Source organism: Podarcis bocagei (assembly GCF_964188305.1).
Source record: "Podarcis bocagei genome assembly, chromosome: Z".
Taxonomy (NCBI): Eukaryota; Metazoa; Chordata; class Lepidosauria; order Squamata; family Lacertidae; genus Podarcis; species Podarcis bocagei.
Window position 1 is genome coordinate 25,744,986 of NC_138140.1, and position 16,249 is coordinate 25,761,234.

The 16,249-nt window shown below is 41.8% G+C and overlaps 1 protein-coding gene across 7 annotated transcripts in view; it reads left to right on the forward strand.

Moving 5' to 3' along the window:
* Positions 1-16,249, forward strand: part of TRPC5 (transient receptor potential cation channel subfamily C member 5) — a 182,996-nt gene that overhangs the window by 13,417 nt on the left and 153,330 nt on the right. For 2 of the 7 annotated variants that reach the window (XM_081179302.1, XM_081179304.1), the window contains one exon: positions 1,115-1,233. The exons of 4 other annotated variants lie outside the window; for them this stretch is intronic. The gene's annotated coding sequence lies outside the window, so the exon portion shown is untranslated. Of the gene's footprint in view, positions 1-1,114; positions 1,234-6,357; positions 6,378-16,249 lie in introns of those variants that run through there. One more of the 7 variants, XM_081179307.1, reaches the window with a different exon arrangement.

Genomic DNA, 16,249 nt, shown 5'->3' on the forward strand with positions numbered 1-16,249 from the left:
TGGTCAGATTGGTCCCAAGGCAGAATGCATGGTCATGGATGTCGCAGAGGTTGGGTACCAAATCAAGCAAACATGAATCAAAGGCTGGAGGCATGGTGACAGATCAGCTTGTGGTTAGACACCAGATTAAGCTGGTAAAGGCAAAAAATTGTTCAGCGTGAGCAGTTGGCTTGGAAAGAAAAGTTTTTTATGGCTTGGCAAATCACCATTGGTTTGTGAGGTCAGTTGAGCATCTGCACCGGGGGTAAGATAATAGGGTTTGGTCATGGTTCAAAACATACAAACCCTTTACACTCTAAAAGCAGGATCCTTTAATTCCTCCAGAGGCACATTTAATGGATTATAACCTTCAATCCTGCTCATTTTACCTACTGCATGTAGAATATTTGTCTCAAGTGTCCCACTCAGCCCAAAAAAGATTCAAGATCTGTGGTCAGAAAAGGTTTCATTGTCGCAAATTTAATTTTAAGAATATTTAAACATACTTGAAAAAGACCAGGGAGAATTTTTCTCTGTGCAGCAGGTAGAGTTTATTAAGATTTGCTTCTTCTTGCTGGTTGTGGGAAATTGCAGGAAAAGGAATGCCCCCCCAACTGCTTTACATTCACAGAGGAAATTCAGAGGTCAGACAATAGAAAGTTAATAAACCATGAAAATACTCGTTGTCAGCATAAGATGTCAAAACATACCAAGTGAATATTTTTATAGCAACAACTTATACCTGTTTGGGCAAGGCTAGAAGTGTGGCGGGGGGAGGTTATGAAAATTCATTACCTTGGTTATCAGTAAATGCAAATGATTAGATGTGGCATTGATGAATTCAGTTTACAAAAATCAGTAGGACTTGCAAGCAAGGGGATTTTCACATGGTGCTGGAAATGGGGTGGGCCTTTGTCGTTATTGTTGTTCTTCGATTTGCATTTTCTTGTCTGCAGTTTGAATAGAATGGCAACATACGCAAAAAGGCATGGCCAGATAGAAATTATTTTCCTTCTGTTCCATGTCCACAATGTTCATGCCACCACACAAGTAATAAGAAGTGGGGGAGGGGTTAACTTAGTTAATGGTTCTAACCATATGGCTTTTAAACATTTTGTTTGTTTGTTTTATTTAGAGCACTTGTACCCCTCTCTTCAGCAAAAAAGGCTTCCCGCAGGCTTACAACCTAAAACACCACAACACACAAGGAAAAGGGGACAGGGAGGGAAGAGGAAAATCAAAACCAAAGCTCAGGCATTAGTCTTTAAACAGTTGCTCCTCTAATGCCCAGTTGGCCCAGTTCAGGGGCAGGAGGTGCCTGATGGAGCTGGGCTCTTCACAAATGTGATGGAGTGAGCCTTCTGCTTCCTGTCTCTCCCACTGAGGCAGTTTGGGGGAATGAATGCCTCCAGATGACTAGCAGGCCTAGTGGGGCTGGCCTGTCACAGCAGAGCCAGTGGAGGTGGCTCAGCTTCTCACCTCTCCCACTGATGGAGCTGATACTTACTTATTTAATGAAATTTCACCCCATCCCATATCGGGACCTTTTATTCTATAAAGAAGATAGTTTTAAGAAATGAGACTTAGGAATACAGTGGTACCTCGGGTTAAGAACTTAATTCGTTCCAGAGGTCCGTTCTTAACCTGAAACTGTACTTAACCTGAGGTACCACTTTCGCTAACGGGGCCTCCTGCTGCCCCCACACCACCACCGCGCAATTTCTCTTCTCATCCTGAAGCAAAGTTCTTAACCCGAAGTACTATTTCTGGGTTAGCAGAGTCTGTAACCTGAAGCGTCTGTAACCAGAGGCACCACTGTATTGATTCTACTGTATTCCCTTTTTAAAAATACTGAGGCTCAGACTTTCAGTGGCACATTTCACTGATGCTACATTTTAAAGTATTTGCTTAAATTATCTACCATCTTTATTTATTTGTTTGTTCATTTCCCTTTTGAAAACTAAACCACAGGGCATTCAATCCAGAATGGGGCTGTGGTGCTTGGAGGACCCATGGGGGCTGACTACATTCTTCTGCCCTCTGATTTTGCTGAAGTAGCTTCCCCTGCCCCCGCTTCAAAATTTGAGGTGCCAGTGAAATTCTTCAGTGTCAGGTTCAGAAAAGGAAATCAGAGGCTTCTTTTAAAGCCCACCTCAAAGGAGAGGAAAGCTTTAGAAGTTTCTAAATCCTTCTCCATCTTAGATTAAAATCTGAGCAGGAAGAGAATTGCTGGTTTTCCTTGGACTTTTTTAAATTTCACAAAGTAAGAAAAAATTAAGAGGCTACAGGAGCAGAAGAAGTTGTTGAGAGGAGGGAGCCTAGAGAACAGTGGATTCAACAACACCCCAGATTTCTTAGCTGAATCTAGCAGTGGAAAACTTCACCTGTATCCCTTTCTCCAGTCTTCATTATATTATTTCTTGGTGAGCAATTGGGTAGACTCCTGCCTGCAGGCTTTCAACTCACTCTTTTTTATTTTCCTCCACAAATTTGTATTTTGGTCAAATTAGAGGTGGGAGAGAAGCAGTTCCTAGGGGAATGTTTCTCCTGATTGCCATAAAGATGAATCTTTTCTGCAACCTCATGCCTTCTGATCTTAACAACTAATCAGGCTGGATATATCCCAAGATACCTACATCCCTAGAGCAGGGCCCTTCCCCTGTGGCTACAGCCCTGAGGATGGGGAGAGAGTAATGAAGGGAGGGAGCTACATGAAAAGGGAATTCAGTTCACATGGGAAGGCGACTCAGAGGCCACCAGTATTTTAATTTTTCATATTTCAAAACACATAGCTCATTTTTAATCTAATGGAAACAAAGTAGCATTGCAAATCACAGCAGTCCCTCACAGAGGCGTAGGAAGGTCAGGTGGTACCCGGTGCGGAAAATTTCTTGTGGCACACACATTGTTGTTTTTTTTTGTTGTTTTTTTTTTTTTGCCTGCAAAAATGGTTTTACGTTATTTCATATTTTCTTACAAAGGAATGTGGATTCTGGGCCTCTGATAACAAGTAGGCGACTATGGACAGATACTTAAATCTACAGGATGGATTGTGTTTTGGCTTGTGTTATTTTATTTATATTTATTGTTTATTTATTTAATAAAATTAATTTTAAAAAACCTGCAAAGTGGTTTACCAAAACACCACAGCAGTAAAATCAAGAAAAATTAACAATCCTACTTTAAAACATATAAGAGCTAAAATATTAAGATTAAAATTACTTCAGCTTCCTAAGCATCTAGGTATGCTTGCCTAAAGAAGCATGCTTTTAGTAGGTGCCCGAAAAGAGTCTAGCATAGGCACGTGCTTTGTTGAAATTTCAGCCTTCATGACATAGGAAAACAACCAAGTAAATAGCTATTTTCGTGGAGGAGGGTCAAGATATTAACTGATATTAATGAAATTTCATATGTAGCTATATAATCCCTAGTGTAGTAAGATAAGACCTTTGGAGCAGGCATTTTTTTAATAAAAGAAATTATGAACCACCCTAGTAGGGCAGTAGTTGTTCCTTGATAATTTGTCACCCCCTCCATGATGGCACCTGGGGCATACCGTCCCCTGCCCCCATTTCCTATGCCCCTGGTCCCTTGTGCAACAATCCTGTGATAAAGCTGAGGCAGGAAGGTAAACGGCATTTCTGTGTGCTCTGGCACTCGTCATGGTCCTCCATGCACCAGTAGCAATTTAGTAATGCTGGCCACATGACCCAGAAAGTTGTTTGTGGACAAACGCCGGCTCCCTTGGCTTGAGAAGCAAGATGAGCACCACACCCCATAGTCACCTTTGACTGGAGTCCAGGGGTCCCTTACCTTTACTGAATCAGACCACCTGCCCTCTGGCTCAGTATCATTTCCACCAAGGGTGGGGAACCTCTGACCTATGTGTCAATTTTGACCTCCCAGGCTTCCCCATTTGGCTGCAAGGACATTTTGGGCAAGCCGTGTCCACCCACCATATAACAGATGTCATGGGGATAAGGGCAGGCCTTTGTTGAAAGTGTGGGGCTTGCCCAAAGTCCACTTTGTGCAACTCCCTAAGCACCCAACAACCAGCTGCTCAAAATGGGGCATCAGCGTTAATCAGGATGGCTCTCCCAGCACATCATCCAAGGCAAAAGAAGAATGATCTTCCTTAGCACTAGGCTCAGGTGTGCAGGAGAGCTCTGTAAACTCATGTCCAGTGCTAAGCAGTATTTTGCCCTCCTATTGGTTGAGTTTGGGAGTGCTAGAGTTTGGGAGTGCTAGAAAGCTCCCTGCAGGAAGATATCTGATTTCCCCCAATCTTGGCAGGATTGCTCTCACAAAATCATAGATCTGTAGAGTTGGAAGGGACCCTGAACATCATCTAGTTCACCCCCCTGCAATGCAGGAATATCATCTGCCGATATTGGGTGGAGCAGGGATCCTGCTGCGCTCTGGGCTCAGGTGTGCTTCATCATTAAGCAAGTGGGAGGCGGTGCCACTGCTGCTGTCCACTCACTTAAATGAGAAGCAGAGCAAAGGCCTGCTTGAAATAAGCTCCCTCCAAGGGAAGAGGATGCTTCAGAAGGCACTTTGCAAAGCCTCTGAGGGAATTTTGGCAAATGGGTGGCGCCACCCATTTGTGAGTCATGTGATGTCATGATGGCATCATGTGATTGACAGGTAGACAGTCACACCACCTAACTGTCACATTTGGCCTGCAAGGCTGATTCTGAGAAGGAGCTGGTCTGTGGAGCCAAAAACAATTCCAGTCCTTGATCTATACTCACTGGCAGAAGCTCTCCAGGGTTTCAGGCATGGGGCATGAGGTCAGGGTCTGACCCTGTGAAATGCAGTGCTTGTGCTCTGCCACTGAGCTATGACCCTTCCCCAAATAGGAAGTCCACTGATCCATCTAGCTCAGCAGCATCTAGAGCAACTGGCAGTAATTCCCATTGCTTTCAGACAGGCAGCCTGACCTGGACATGGCAGGCATTGAACCTGGAACTTTTTACATGCAAAACAGATGCTCTGTCACTGAGCCACAGCCACCCTTTCCCATTCTCATCCCCATGTAATCTGAATCCATTATGCACTGGACTGGGCAACAAAAGTGTTCTCATCGTTCCTCCCTCTTTCTCTTTTCCTGCCTTATTTTTGAGGAAGGGGATTGAGAAACCAGGAGTGGGTATCAGTACTTCAGAAAATCACAGGAACACAGGGCCCTTGAAGGGTTCAGAAAATGATCACATCCAACCTCGCCAGGGTTCTTATTCATCAATCCCTCCACAAGTTTAACTCACATAATCTCATACATTTCCAAGGGAGTTCCTCTTAACTCAGTAGAGTTAACTGAGCAGAATTGGACCCCAGAGGCTCAGTTCTGCTTTCATTAGTATCAGTGCAAATTGGGAGTAACTGGTTAGATTTTAATGGGGTTTCTACTTGCATTCGAGAAAATAGGACCCAATCTAGTGCAATTAAAGAGTTTAGCCTCTTTGTAGCTGGGCTGATGAAAAGAGCCTGCATTCATCTTGTGGTAGATTTTATGTGCAGCATTAAAAGGAAACTCCAAAGTGGAGGTGGGGGGAATGGGAAGCCAAATTAACTTCAAAAGTTGTATTGAACAGAGTTATTTGCTAAATGTGTGTGGATTTGCAATTAGAAGCATTTTTGAAATGGAGTTGTTTGAAATCTAGCAAACAAGAATCCGATAAGAAACAAAACAAAATGACTCCCACTTTTATTTCCCTCCACAAATTTGCATTTTGCTCAAATGGGAGGGGCAGCTCCTTAAAGGAATGTTTCATTTCATTGTGCAAAAGCCACTGGGATGAATCTTTTCTGCAGCCTCAAACCTCTGATCTTCTTGCTCATATATAACTAATCATAAAAATGATCAAATAGGAAAGTGCAACTGTATGTGTGTTAATGGAAAGCATTTTCTAGGGTGGATTAATAATTCAATCTACATGAAGAAGCTAAAGAAGAAGCCAAGGCTGGACTCCTGTTAATGGTGCTGCAAGCACCCCACTTCTAGTAATTTGGAAATTTAAGTAATATTTATCCAGGTGCCATGTAAGGCAATTTCCCCCACTGACAATGCATTAGGACACAGATTAAAGATAAGCAATAGGAAAAGGAACTCTGCTTTAAATTTATTATGTTTATTGTTGGAATAAAGCATATGCATTTCCTACTCTTGAGCTTCTAGTTAATGCATGTGTTCCTTTAAACCACACGAGGGCATTGTTTGTATAGCAATCTAGCCAGCACTTGTTCATATGTCTCTTTGTCTAAGTTAACTCTACCCCTAAAAGCTGGGCCATTTTGTTTGCTGTTCTCTCCAGACAAGATGTTTGCTATTTCTCTCATGTCACCACTCACCCAGTAAATAGTTCCTGCATGAATAAATCCTTTGAACTCCAAAAACTGTAAGTTATTATTCAAATTTAATTCAGCCAAGCTGCAAGGCCTGTTAACAGCTGTGAGCATAAAATGAGACTGACCCAATAATGATCGCCATTATTAATAATAGGGATGAGGTGGATCTAAGTAGGAAATACATGGAGATTTTAAAAGAAAATACAAATAGTTATTTTGCCTTCCAGTAGATGGTCAAGTCTGACAGGAACCCAACAGGGCTGCTACACATTAATGTCTCTTTTCAGTTTCTGTGCATTTCTTCGTAGTACACACATTTTCCTGGTGTCTGAATGCAAAGCAGGAGTTGATTATGTAGCGAACCTAGACACATAAGCATGCCTGAAGGATTTGCAGTTTCATGGTAATACATAACGCTTACAAGTAGAGTCACCTTGGTTTCACATTTATCAAGCTTATGCAAGCTCCAACCTTTTACCACCCTGCGAGAGAAATGTCATCCTCATTTGTCTGAAGGTGACAAACAAATTGCTTGACAGTCTACAGTGGAAATTGTAGAGGCTAGCCAGAAAGAAGCCCAGTGAAAAAACAAACAAAACATCTTTGAGCATTGTGCAATGCCAGGTGATAAGACAATTCCAGGTGCACAGAGTTTGTTCAGAGAAAGGAACACTCATTTTAAAGGGGGGAAAAACTTACAGAGAAATTTCTCCACCCAAAGCTATGAAATCAGCATGCATTTTCCAGTCAGCAAGGAGCACTGTCTGCTTCCCAGGGAATAAAATTTGCAAACATATTCCATTTCTCCTTTGGGAATAACCTGCCAATTTATTAACCTCAGTGATTTTAAAAATGTTAATTTTTAAATCATCGTCATTATCCATTCCTTCAGAGGAGCTCATTTTTTTAACAGTAGCCTTTGGATACAACTGGTGTGTGCGTGCATGTGTGCCAAGCTGACATTATGAACTGAATCAGCTAATAGTGTACTTGCTAAATTGTGTGTATCATTAGGTTTGAACTGCACATACTGTATCCAGATCACAGCGCTCATGGTCTGAAAATGTCATAGGAAGCTGTGCTATACTGAGTCAGATCAATGGTGCACCTAACTCAGTATTGTCTACACTGACTGGCAGCAGCTCTCCAGGGTCTCAAGCAGGGAGTCTTTCTTGTCCCCACCCAGAGGTGTGCCTCTGCATACAAGGCAGATGAGCTATAGCCTCTTCTCTGAGCAATTCAGATCCAAGTGTAATTCTGTTAGAGTTCACAACCTGGACTCTGAGTACAAAAACAGTATCAGGTATTTTATTGATGAAAACACCAAGTCATTATCACTACCTAATATTTTTGCATAGCAAAGACAATTCAGATGATATTGCATGTCCAACAGTATCCCTAAAACACAGTTGCAGGTATGCTGAGGTAGCTCACAATTCTGATCATTAATGTGACCTCTATGGTTCCTGTTTATTGCAAGCTTTGTGTAGCAGGAAAAGGAAGTGTGGGAAGTGTCTTTAAGTAGGGTGGGAAACCTCCAGCCCATAGGTATCACCAGGCCTTGAGTCTATTTTGGTTAAGCCACACCCATTTGCCCTACCCTTGACATGGTATATGATATCAGGTATGGACAGAAAGGTGCCCATTGGGACTGGTAGGGTGAAAGGCAGAAACACCTATAGCAGGTGGTGTCAGAGCCAATGACAGGCAGAGCCAACTCACTCTAGTTTTGTCCCCATCCTCCTCCTCCTCCCTGCTGAATTATACAAAGGCAACACTAGTAAGGAGGAGGTGGAGGAGGCTGACAGGCAGTGCTGACACCCCTGAATTGGTTGTTGTCAGAAAGATGGCAGGCAGGTGAGTGGTGGGTCAGTGCCCCATTCACTGTAATGGTCCAACCTTCATGAGTGTGGGACAGCTTGGTCTAAAGGGGGCATCATGCATGGGACTATACAGGCTCTGACAATCAGCAGACCATCAGGGCTTCCATAACCTGCATGCAGCTTTGTTCAGGTTGGCTTTGCTAAACGAGTCTCCCGATGTTATTGTGGTTTCAGGTGATCGACAGGGTAGGTGGCCCCACCTACCTGTCAAATTGGCCCACATGGGCTGGAGGAGGGAGAATTGATCTGGCTTGCCAGCAGGATTTAATTCCCCACCCCTAGTCTTTAACCTTTCTCCCTGAAGTTATACAGGTTGCTTGGATACTAGCAACAAAATGAATTCCCATCAGTTAGCTTGAAAGCACGTTTCTTTTTTGGTTTCCGGTTTAATGTAATTTGCTCAAGACAAAAAAATAAAATAAAAATCAATGGAAGGGCAGCCTTTCTTTGAGGCAATGGTACCAAGTGCTACACAGAAAACAGTTATAGTAGTATAAATAACAACAAGGCAGAGCTGTAAGAGGTAAATTTTAAATTTGGATAACTTTTGCTTTATTAGTAATTTTCCCTCTATTCTAAAAGGAGGGATCAATGCAGGCGCCTTGGCCATAACTGTAGTAAGAGAGTGCTAACAGCAATTGCTTGTCAGTTGTTTCCTGGTCCAACTCAAGGTGCTCACATTGATGTTGAAAGTCCTAAATAACCTAGACCCCAAATATCGGAAAGACCACATCTTTTCCCCCAAGACTCTCCCATTTACCTCAGTAATATCCACACTGATTGGCAGTGGCTTTCCAGGGCATCAGGCAGAAGTTTCTCCCACCCCTACTTGGAGATGCCGGGGACTGAATCTGGGGTCTTCCATGTGTCAAGCAAAGGCTCTACCACTGAGCTATAGACCTTCCTCTTATTTATCCTAGTGTGCTGGTGCTTATCTTTGGAGCCCTGCATGCTGCAGTGCCAGGTAACCCAAAGGAATGCCAGCTGCCACATCAGCCTGCCCATTCACTGAGATCATCATCACAGGCCTACCTCCACACCTGCTCCCCTCCCACCTCTGGTGTGTGGTGACTGGCCTGTGTAGGGAATTCTCTGCTTAATAGGCTGTTTGATGCCTAACTTTCCTCCATAATATATTCTGATACTGGAGCTCTTGCAAAGTGAGACAGCTAAGCTAGGGATTGGGGAGGGGATTAGATTCAGTTTACATCTAGGTGAATTTATCTGATTCACACTTTTCTGACACAATGCATAAAGCACAGCTGTTCTTAAAAATTTGCACTTCTCTGGATTTTGCAGTACAGTTCTGCAGCTAAGAAATGTGCACAAAAAAGTATTCATTGGGGTAAAGTGTACAGATAAATGTATATATTAGTGAAAATAACTTATACAAATTCATTATACACCTATAGGTGCCAGGTGAAAATGGTCCTCTTCAACCAAGCCTATATTCTTTTAAATGTTTTTCTGGGAGGTGTTGGCAGGAAGGGGGTTATTGGTTTGTTTTCTTCTTGTTTTTATCATGTATCTTGTGTGTTTTATCTTGTATTTTTAAGCTGTGATTTGCCCTGAGATCTATGGATGAAGGGTGGTATACAAATTAAACAAACAAACAAACAAACAAACAAACAAACAATATAGGATTCCATGGTGCTGAAGGTAAAGAGGTTTGCTTTATCTCCCAGTTGGATTGCTTGGTTTTACGCCACCATCCTCAATGCTTAATTTAGTATCCAGTATAATGATTTACTCTCAGCCTGACTGTTCTGCCCGCATATTTTATTTCAGATTCATTGAACACAGATTTATGTTTTAACCTTCTCTTTGTGAAGAAGTCTAGCTATCACCTTGTTTGGGAAATAGTAGGATATCTTCTCTTCCTCAAACACTTTCAGTGTCTAGTTTTGCCTTAATTTTCTGCCAAAATTCATTATCCAGATTAAGTAAAAACTGGTCTCATATCTGATTCCTTTTATGGACCTGTATTTCTGAAATAGCTTAGTGAATATTAGACTATTATTTCAGTAGTACATGCAAAAATTGTCAATAGCTCTCACATGTCCTCATTGTAATGGGTAGGCAAATATTACTGCCTGCGCTGCATTGTCATGGCATCCTGTCCACTGCCTGATGCAGCGGACAAGGATGGGGTGGGATCACCTAGGTGAGTATTTCATGAAAGAGGATGAGGTTTCAAGAGGAAAGGCATTAGTTGCATTTATATGGCACTTTATCTTGTCTCCATGACTTCTCCCTGCTAAATTCTGAATTATATTTGAGACTGAACCTGCCTGCTGCTGGTGACATTAGCACATGTGGTTTCATTCACCATCTGGGCAAGACCTTACAAGCATGCAAAGGGAAAGACAAGCATCAAAACTATGCAAAGAACACAACTTCTCCCTGCTCTCCCTCCCCCACCAATGTCTCTTTAAGATAATTAGGCACATTTATCCTTCCCAGATTCAATGCTCACTGTTTATTTGATATACAATAAATGTTGATGAGTAGAAGGCTCATTTCTGGCTTACATTTATTGGGAAAAGCAGATACCAGAGCAAAGAAATGGTGTGCAAGTAGTGCAATAATGAACACCTTGAGCAGGCGTGCATTGGAACTTAAGCTTATTTGGGCTTAGGCTATTGCCTAGTTCTCAATTTTTTCCTTCTTCCCTATAATAAAGGGCAGTTTCTCACATTTAAAAACTGTAGTTAGTCCTGTAATAATTCTTTAATATCTGTGTCAGAGGGTGGGGTTGTATTTCAGGGATACAGCACCTCCCTTGCATGCAGAAGATCCCAGGTTTCATCCCTGACATCTGCATTTGAAACTCAGGAGAGCAACTGCCAACCAGTGCCAACCAAACTGGGCTAGTGGTCCAACTTGGTATGGGGCAGTATCCCATGTGGGACTGTTCCAGGTGGTGTCTCTTTCCAAGGTGTGGTGGATCATAGCTGGATGTGGGGCTTTTTTATGGTGACACCCTAGTTGTGGAATAATCTCCCCAGGAACACTTTGGTGGCACTTACTTGCTTGGCTTTTTGTAGCCAAGTGCAGGCAATACTCTAGGGGGTATTGTTTTGCTTTGTTTTCGTTCTTGTTTTTATTGTGTATTTTGTGTTTTTGTCTTTTATTTTTTATCCTGTGAACTGAGATCTACAAATGAAGGGTATACAAATAAAATGATGATGATGATGATGATGATAATTTGTACCCCACCCATCTGACCGGGTTGCCCCAGCCACTCTGGGTAGCTTCCAACAACAACAACAACAACAAACACAGGGAGACATCAAGCATTAAAAAATAAATCCCTATAGAGGGCTGCCTTCAGATGTAAGAAGTTAGATAGGCACCATTCCTGCTGAGTTTTTTTTTTTAAAAAAGATTTTAATTTCTTGAGGTTTTGAGGGCTTAAATTGATGTTTTACATTTTTATATCGTGTAGGTCTCAAACCAGCTTACCAACATAAAACACACTATATAAAATGTAAAAATGTAAAACGTCAATTTAGCCCCCACAACTCAAAACCTTAAGAAATTAAAATCCAAAAAAGGAAAGTAAAATATCTGAAAAGCATTAAGGATGGAAAGACTTCTTGTTACAAAACAATTTTGACCAGGTACCTGAAACTCAGTGTTAGGGAGCATTTGGGAACATTTTTGGGTTCACTCACTCAAAACTTCTCTGTCCCTTACTGCAGTTAGGCTTGAAGTGAAAAGGGGAGAGCAGCACGCAGTGGGGGCTGGTCCATGAGAGTGAATGGGGCACTGCCCCAGCATCCACAGCCTGTTCTCCACCAGGCTCCACCTGCCTGCCTTCTTCCTTGAAAGCAGGCTAGCAGGTGGTTCTGCCTGTCAGCTTCCTCAGTGCTTTCTTTTCTTCTTAAAAAAAATGTTTAGGGGTACTCTCATTTACCTACTCATATTGAAATACTGCCCCTCAATGAGGCCAAACTTAGATTTACAAAATGTTTAGGGGTATGCGTACCCGTGTTCCCCCAGAAAAATAGCACTGGTCTTCCTTATTAGTCTCAGTGCTGCAATTATTGAACTCAGCAGGCAGGAGGATGGGGATAAAACCAGAACCAGTTGGCTCCCCCTGGCTCTGGCTCCGCCTACTTTTTGGGCATCCTGCATTCTGCCCCACCAGTCTTGGGTCCAGTAATACTTAAAAGTTTTAACAGGGAGAGGTGGGTAATGGTAAGTACCCGTGTGATCCTTAGCACCCTTAAGAATACACAAGTGCCATTGAAAACAGAATCAGCAAGTTAGCGGGTGCAGGGATTTAGATACGAAGAGTTTTGAACAAGCATAGTGCTTTCAAATATTTGCTGGATGTTATAAAGTGGAGAAACTGCAAAGCCCTATTTGTGTACAGGACAACAGTCTTGTTAACAATGAGCTAAACTGCCTTTGTTAAGAGGGGGAAGGAAGGAAGGTAAGGCTGTGAAAATTTATTTAACTGAAGGTGATTTATTTTAGGGATTTATAACCTAATCCTTCAACATGTTTTCAGAGCATCTCATTTAAATCATTGATTGAATTCACCATGGGGGAAAGACCACTTTAAATCAATGATTTTAATCAAGTTTCTCCCTTTGTGATTCATAATGCTTTTCAATAAATTTGTGTACCAGTTGGCTCTAGTAACAGTTTTTTTGGTTTGTGCTAAATAGAGTTTTTCTGAATCATTATTTCGGAATCTCTGATCTTGCATAATCATGCATATCTTGCATACAAGAGGCTTGTGACTTCTATGAGACAAAGGGAAAGGTACTAAATTAAAATGCAATCTTATACCCACTTATCTAGGAGTAAGCCCTGTTGATCCTGGCAGGACTTACTTCTGAACAGATATTAGCATTAGTATTATTAAAGGTATTTATATACTGCTTTTCAGGTATCTCACAAAGCAGTTTGCACAAGATTATTAGAATAAGCATAATTTTATTTTAAAATCACAATAAACTGGAGAAGACAATCTGTTTGTTTAGAAGAAGCTGCTGCTGTGTCTTCTTCACTCCCTGCAAGATGGTTCTGCAGAGAATGGTGGCAGTTCACAAGGCTGTTTCTTTTTCTTTTCACCTCACCCCACAATATGGTTCTGCAATCACTGCAGCAACATGATTAGAATTGTGCTAATTAGTGGTTGTCTCTGTACACATGCACTGAGCAAGATCCCAAGACTAACAACACAACTTTATGCATGTTTCCTTGAAAGCTAGAGCCACTGTGTTCATTGATGCCTACTCCTAGATCAGCGTTTGAGGTTTGTAGTAAAGGTAAAGGGACCCCTGACCATTGGGTCAAGTCGTGACCGACTCTGGGGTTGCGGCGCTCATCTCGCTGAGGGAGCCGGCGTACAGCTTCAGGGTCATGTGGCCAGCATGACTAAGCCGCTTCTGGCAAACCAGTGCACGGAAACGCCGTTTACCTTCCCGCCGGAGTGGTACCTATTTATCTACTTGCAATTTGACATGCTTTTGAACTGCTAGGTTGGCAGGAGCAGGGACCGAGCAACGAGAGCTCACCCCGTCATGGGGATTCGAACCGCTGACCTTCTGATCGGCAAGTCCTAGGCTCTGAGGTTTGTAGTAGGGATGGGTTAATTTATAGATTTTTTGCATGCAAAATGCATCCTCTGTCACAGAGCTATGGCCCTTCTCCATCTGGAGAGCCATAGATACCCTATCTTTGCATTATGGGCAAAGTGTTTGTCCAAGGGTTTAAAGAATGATGTGGATGCTGGAGTCACCAGAGACAGTTCACTAGGATAGTCTTTTTCACTGCTCATTGCAGCCCTTCATCAACCTGGTGGTCTTCAGCCACATTTAGACTGAAGGTAAAGGCTGCCATACTGAAATGAATGGGAGTTGCAGAAGAATACAGCAGTGCAGTGCCAGGTATATTGTTCCAGGGTGCTCCTCTTTATCCCAGCAGAGTTCATGCTGGAGATTTTCCTGGAGCATTATTTCATCTGTGTTTTCAGAAAAAAGCATCTGAGATCTTATTTCCTCTCTCATTTTCTCCCATCACTTTGATACAATGTGTTGGAATCTATAGGTGAAGGACTGTTATGAGGACTTAAGTCCTATGTTTGCATTTTGTTTTCCTGAATGATTAGACAGAGGGTGCCATATGAATGTGTGATGTCAGATATTATTCTTGTTGCAAAGCATAGTGGAATCTCCTGTTTCTTTTCCCCTTACAAACATGTTATTGTGTTGGACAAGCAGCGATATTATTTGGGGTCTTTAGTAGGGTATTAATAAGAAGCAAATCCCACACCTTACCCATTTTCTTGTGTATAAGCAGCATTATTAAATGCAGGCCTTTCTCCATCTCTTGGCTGATGCATCTCTTGTGTGGCATTTATTTTGATTGCAAAATTCCCATCCTCAAGTCTTGAGATCAGCATTTTATTATTCTACATAGCTCTGTGATTTCCCTTTCTTTATACCTTTCTGTGAACCTTCAAAACCTCATAACTTTCTGATTTAAGCTTTTATCTGCATTTCCATTTGAATTGTGGTGATGCATTTTGGGCTTGTTTTATGTTGTTGTTTTTTGTGTTTTTTAAAGCAAGAGCTCACTATGGCTTTGATACTGTTAGTTAAAGACAAATGGTGATCACTGGAGGCTTGATTCTTTCTTGTGTTTTTTAAAGAAAGAGCAGCAGGGAAATCTAAGTTGTCCACTTGGAGCAACCAAGGCTATCATTTTGTGGAAACCTGTTCACGTGAGAATCTGTAAAGGTTGTCTGACTTGGGTCTAGGATAAATATTGGTTGTGCCAATCACAACATCAATCATTTTCAAAAATACAATGCCATGGTGGATGTGAGCTTGCAAGGGGTTTCATGATGGGAGCACTGTTATGTATAGGCATTTGCTGCATTCTAAATAACAGTGATGCTTCTGAAATGTTCTCATTCAAATTTCTCCCTGGATTTTAAGGTTCAGAATTAGCTGGACTTACCGTATGTCTGACTTAGATATGATGCATTAGGAATTCCATTTTCCCCATTGTGTACATGTACACAATATAATTTACTCTATTCAATTCGGCCCCTTATCATTGTGTACACCTGCATTTGTTATGTAAACACTGCCAAAAAAATAAGCAAACTTGATGCAGTTATATGCAACATTGCATGAAAATCATTTTTGTACAATCTTACCAATGCATATGGCCATTTGTTGTTGTATGCATGATTGCAGCAATATTCTTTTTGTGCAGTGTTTGCTAATGTGCAGGATTGCATGGACAATTCATTTTTTTCAAAGGACATCCTGTCCCCATATGAACTGACCAGACCCTGCGACCATCACATGAGGCCCTTCTTTATGTGCCTCTTCCACAAGAGGTCCGGAGGGTGGCAACATGACAACGGGCCTTTTCTGCAGTGGCTCCCCATTTGTGAAATGCTCTCCCAAGGGAAGCTCACCTGATGCCTTCACTTGAAGCTCACCTGAGTCAGGTGAAATGCTCCTCTTCAGCTAGGCTGAAACATTTTTTTAAAAAGGTTTAAGGGAAAATGGAGTTATGGGTTTGTTTTCTTCTTGCTCTTGTTTTTATTATACATTTTGTGTTTCTGTCTTGTATTTTTATGCTGTGAACTGCCCTGAGATCTATGGATGAACAGTGGTATTCAAATTTAATCAATGAATGAATAATTTTTTATGCAATAGCAAATGTGTTGTGCAGGTGGATGATTAACAAAATCAATCCTCCTGTCAGACTGGGAATATCCCCTCACTCACCCAAGTTTAGGACATTCCACACCTTTCCTCAGCAGAGTTTCTCCTTCTTTGAGAAAAATAAGTGGCTCATGTAAATCTAAACTAAGCTTTAATAATAAAGAAAACTATAGAAACTAAATACAACCACATAGGGCAAGTCTGAGGCAAGAAGAGGCAGTTGGTTCCTCTTAACTGACATTCTTAACAGAACACAGACTGAGGGAGGGACTGATTCTAGAGCAAAACACACAAGCCCCGCCCACCACATACCAAACACTCTACTGATCAAATTAC